This window comes from Bidens hawaiensis, unplaced genomic scaffold (assembly GCF_021521415.1).
Source record: "Bidens hawaiensis isolate Kalapana, Puna unplaced genomic scaffold, B.hawaiensis_p1.1 tig00021024_1, whole genome shotgun sequence".
In the NCBI taxonomy this organism is placed as follows: Eukaryota; Viridiplantae; Streptophyta; class Magnoliopsida; order Asterales; family Asteraceae; genus Bidens; species Bidens hawaiensis.
In genome coordinates, this window is record NW_027493248.1 from 280,054 (window position 1) to 286,050 (window position 5,997).

General features: G+C 37.5%; 1 pseudogene; it reads right to left on the reverse strand.

The window, feature by feature from the left end:
- Positions 1-3,088: 3,088 nt before the first annotated feature.
- LOC143562492 (mitogen-activated protein kinase kinase kinase 20-like) lies at positions 3,089-4,535 on the reverse strand (annotated as a pseudogene).
- Positions 4,536-5,997: the final 1,462 nt, after the last annotated feature.

Here is a 5,997-nt window from a genome sequence, read left to right on the forward strand (position 1 = left end):
TCCATAAATGTGAAGATGATCGATTGCTTTGATGCAAAAAGTAAGTAGAGTAGTGAAGTGAAGTCCGTCCGTGAGATCGATTGTCTAGGTTTTGTTTGGCATTTGAATTGGGGCTGGGCTTATGACTAATTTAAATATGTAAAATATTTGGGCTTAGGAGCTTTAAAATTACTTACGGTTCAGTTCGATTTGGTTTTTAATTGATATGGCTTCAAACCAAGTAATGACAACTTTATAGATGTTCTTATTTCCGGTTTTTAGTTATTTGGTTTGAAACTAAATAATTAAAAATCCGGAATGGGCACCTCTATTAAGTTGTCATTACTTGGTTTGAAGTATAGGTGTATTTCAGTTAGATTTGTAATTGATTTGGTTTCATATCAAATAACGAAAACTAAATAGAGGTGCCCATTCCAGATTTGATTTATGTTGCCTTAAACCATAATCATTTTGGGTTTAAGATGCACCGAGGCTAGCAAGGCTTGATCAATTTTCAAGATCTTCACAAGTTTGTTAAACAAAAAAGTCAATTAATGTAATATTCGGCTACAACTTAGCTGGCATTGGTTTTGGACGCTATTTGTGTAATCTAATCAAATTTTGACTTTTGTTATAGCAAGTTATGTTCTGATTATTATTCCTACACGAAGCTTATATGTGGAGATTGCACTAAATGATGCGCGGTAAACTTAAAGTTAAAACGTAATATGTAGGTTTTGAGTGGTTGTTGCTGAAAGTTTGTTAACATTGTTATTTGAATGATTTATAACATCTTTTATTTGAATGATTTTGTGTACATTGTTTTGGCAAAACAAAATGAGTGCTTGCCATTTGGAAAAGAGGGGTTAAAGTGGAATTGGTAAGAGGGCTTAATGCTATTTCACATTTGCTTTGTTAGCAAATAAGAAATACAATTTGAGTTTTGACTTTCTTATTAAAAATGTTGCATGATCGATTTTTTTTGGTCAATGTTCATTGGTTAATTATTAATAGATGATGTTTACATCGGGACAATTACAGACTAACAGCAGATAGACGGGCAACAAGTTGCGCCACTACCTCCTTCTGAATAGCAAACCCTACCCTACTAAATACAACGTTCCCTTTAGCATGGGCGGAGTTACTGCTGACCACCTGCTGTAACTAAGTGAAAAATCTCCAATTCCAACTATTATAAGCCCAAGATAAAGGCTAACAATCTATTTACATATTACACCCTTACTTGACGTTATTTTACTAATCTCGTGAAAATAATGTTAAAAGTGGCGGAAGGTTAATCAGGCATCATGTGGTGGCGTTGATAGCCGAAAGACAAGGGCACATGCACCAGTCAGCCGGTGTCCCGATGATTGAGTGCTATGTGCCTTATGTCCAAGGCTTGATGCAAAACTACTATCAAGCCAGGGGACCGGAAGCAGCCTCTCTATCCCTATGGGATAGAGGTAAGGCTGTCTACATCTTACCCTCCTCAGACCCTACCATAGCATTGCTATTGGTGGGATATACTGAGTACGATGATGATGATGATGATGATGATGATCTGGTTCTTTAACTTTCTAACAATCTCCTCCTTAGTTCCAACCTTTTCCAAGCTTACCACACCCATCTGCAGTCACATTTCTTCAAACTTTAGCCTTGGCAAAGCTTTAGTTAAGATGTCTACTTTTTGTTGATTTCCACTTGCAAACTCTATCTACCACTTTCAATGCATTCTCTAATGTAGTGGTATCGTGTATTGATATGCTTGCTTTTTCAATGAAAACTGGATTTCTCATGAGTGCAATAGCATATTTATTATCTTTTTTTCTCCTGTTACTTCCTGCGATAAACCTTGCAGCCAAACAGCTTGACAAGCTGCTACAGTAGTAGCCATGAACTCTGCTTCACAGCCTGACAATGCAACCACAATGGCATAGTGGTGGTGACGATGTTGGTAGGTGGTGGCTGCCATGGTGGCGAGAAGAGGGGAGAGGGTGTTTTTGACTTTTTGCCACCTATTTAAATCCAATTTTTTCTTTTTTTTAATCAACCCACATCGAGTTACGAATTTATGTTTTCTTTCTACTAATTTAGTTTGTGCTAATAAGTAAGGTTCAAATCATTTTTTGCTAATTCTAATATGAATTTCATCCGAGGGATTATTATACTTATTTAATTATAACTTGTAAGGAGCTTTTTATGTAACTAATTTTGTTGTTTATAAGTTAAAACAAACATGCATCCAATTAAAGATTGAAATCGTACAGTTTTCTTCAAAAAAGATAGTTGAATACTTGAATTAAGTACGTTTAGCCCCTTTGTGAGTTTTATCTCCTTTTTTATTTAATCCGTTTGAGATAGACACAACCCAAAAGGTGCATTCATAAGTACGTTGAAGATAATATAATGTGGTAATATGAGAGCGGGTTATTAACGAAAACCGGTTGCATACTTACATGTAAAAGATATAATCAAAGGTGACAACAAAATTGCAAGTTAAGAATATTATGTATCAGCAAAACAGTGATCCAGTAAGAGAACATAATATATAATGAGCTAGTGCTAACAATGATATGATAAAAGTTTACAAATTTGGTAAACAGTAAGTGTTACAGTATAAAGTGAGTAGTGTAATCTTATTGGTTAATTATTTGGGTTGAAGCAATTAAGTCACTTGAAGAAACAAGCATGGGATTGAGATTGATCTGGGAGTAAGTGCTTTTGAGAAGTTGTTTAATGGAATAACTGTCAATTTTCTTTACAGAGCAAATAACATTTATGCATGTCTATAGTCTTGCATGATTAGATTTCTCAATTCTCATCCAATTACACAAAATTCAACAATCAAAGAAGGAATAAACTTGACTTATATCCAGTTGGTTCGAGTAAACTTTACAAGAATGAATGATCATAAACATAACACGCAATCATGAAAGAGTTTTTTCAATTTCAAAATCAATCTTTCCAAAGAAACTATGTGTACGTAGTATGTACCAAGACACAACATTACAACCTTTGAACACATACAGAGACACAACATTACAACCTTTGAACACATACAGAATCATGATCCTAACTTTGAATCCAACCATGAATGTTGCTATAATCTCTAGAAAATGGAAATTAATCTTACTGGAAATCTCTGCACTTCATGCAATCTAGCCTTTATATTATCTTCATTTAGAGTAACATGCACATCTTCTTCATAGCTAATTGATTCATCTGAACAAGGCAACCACAGATCATCATCTTCTTCTTCATCATCATAGAAATATAACAATGACGACGTTATGCTATTTATGTCAAAAATCTCGTGTGATTCTTTAACTTCTTCATCATCGCTTAACCCTTTTAAGAAAGGATGATTCAGCAACATGTTAGCAGTTAAACCACACATAACCTTTTTGCACAAACAATGTTTCAAGAAACTCTTCCTTTCTGCAGATATGCTGCTAGAAACAGAAATCAAATCAATTTCATCACCAATACGAGTTAACATCTCTTCAACACCCAAATCTCGATTCGAAAACCATAGCGGTTTCCCAGTCAACATCTCAAAAACGATACACCCGAACGCCCAAATATCAGCAGGATGTTGTTGAACACCATTAAGCAAAGCTTCTGGTGATGAATACATAGGGGTACCCCTGCTGTCATTGTTCTTCTTGATTTGTTTCATCCTCTTCGCCAATCGGAAATCCCCAATTTTAGCAATAAAATCACCAGATTTTGCATAATTCGCTACAATCAATACATTCTGTGGTTTCAAATCACAATGAACAAACCCTAGCCTGTGAATGTGACTTAATCCACGAAGAACCAATCGCGCATGTCGTCGCACATCCAACTCCGGAAATCCTACGCCATTCGAGTTCTTGATGAGGTCAGCAAGGGCTCCACCAGAACCATACTCCAATAACAAAGTATACACCATCTGGCCTTCATCTCCCGTCGTAATTTATTCCCCGAAGCACTTGATAACATTCGAACAACCGCTAATATTATCCAAAACATGTTTCTCCTTTTGAATGGAACCCGAAGCAGAGACATCTACAGACTTCACTGCCATAACCGGTGGATACAAGTTGTATCTCGACTTGGCGTTGGCAACGAAAACACGACCGAAATTGCCTTTACCGATCATTGGACCTTTGAACCACGCAACACCATCGCCATATGTGGCATTCGTCAATTTCGGGTCTCGATTCGTATTCGTTTTGTAAACTTTATTTATGTAAACCGACCCGTTTTGTAAACCGAAACTTTGGATATAATAAAAATGATGGATTTTATGTTACAATATTGCTTTACACTTGTTGGGTCTTGAAAACATTCAATTCGGTCTTTAAAACGCTTAAAAATCACTTAAAACGAATTTCGGGGGGCAAAACTGCCATTTATGACAAGTTTGCAAAAATCAGAAAAAAAACCCGTCGCGCCGTGCGACGGGGGACTACATTTCTGGTCGCGCAGCGCGACGGGTTGCTGATCTTGTTTGTTTGTTTGTGCTTGTTTTGACTCCTTTTTGCATGCAATTTCTTGTGTTTAACACCCATATTTGACCACCAACATTACCCTATATATACACACTGTAACATCGTGTAACATTCGAGTTTAAAATGTCAAAAAGACAAAGTTATGGGACTAAATTTGCCAAAATCCAAACCGGAGGGTTAAAAATGAAAATTCTGTTTTCCTGACCCATCGCGCTACGCGATGGATCAGAAGAGAGACCTATCGCTTACCGCGATGGGGTGTCTGACAGCGAGACGCGTGGCCTGCCACGTGGCCACACGTGGCAGACCTACGTTGTGACTGGCCAGGGCTACGTCGCGGTACGCGACGAGTGCCCAGGAGGCCGTCGCGTACCGCGTTGGGATCCCAGAAAATGTCTATAAATAGCAGGTCGGGGATTTCATATTTTCACACCAAAACCTGCTCTCTCACTTCTCTCTAACATCTCACTAGAATTCCAAATCCTTATTAACGATCCACCTCGATAAGCGTTCCCCGATTCCTCGATTTCTGTGCCAACGTTTCCTCGAAGTTCGTGCCACCCTCCACCCACTTACAACCAAGAAGGCGTTTGTTGTCATGGCGATAAATCTCGAGAAACGTGCCAACGAGTGTTGAAGATTGGTGATATCGTTTGGCGACAAGGAGGGACGTTGATCAAGACGACAAAGGAGACCAAGCGGCGTTGGAGTGCTGCTCGAGTTCCTGGGTTTCTAAACGCCAACAAGGTAGGCGTAACGACAATTGAGTATAATAAAATATTATTATAAAGGCTAAAACCTTAAGTCGAGGTTATACTCGATATCTCGATAAAAGAAAAGAAAGCATAACAAAGAAATGAACAAAAGATAAGGTATTGAATATTGATAAATATATATGTGTGTAAGTATATATTATTCTTTGTTATGAAAATATTATTTAACGAATAAATAACTATTCTTAAATAATAAAAGAAAAAGAATACGTTTCTTAGAGAAGAAGAAACGTCGGGTTTTATAAATAAACTAAAGGTTTATGAATTTACTTTTAAACTAAAGGTTTTTAAGTAAAAGAGATTTTGAACTAAAGGTTCATCGAGGTAAAGTTTATAAAATAAGACTAAAGGTCTTAAGCCGGATCATGTATCCGACTAACAAAAGTATACACGTACTATAGGTGCGAGATAGCAAGGGAAAGACCCTCGGACGGTGTGTGAAGTCGATCCCAAAGTGAAAAGGTGAATGCGCCCCCAAACTTTTACAAACTTATTTTAAAACAAGTCAAAACGTGTTATATGAAAATTATTTACAAGGAACTACGTGCTCCTAAAACCGTTATAAATAAGTGTATAAGCCTAGCCCTCAGGCTGTAGTAGACGTTTGTCTGGATCCTTACATATGTGGTAGTACGCGGTGGGCACATCGCACCACGCCTGGTCGTAGGAAGCTTTCCTATAGGAAGCACGACCATGTGTATACATACGGGTACTTAACTAAGTCGAACGCTGCGGTGTTTGCTGAGGTG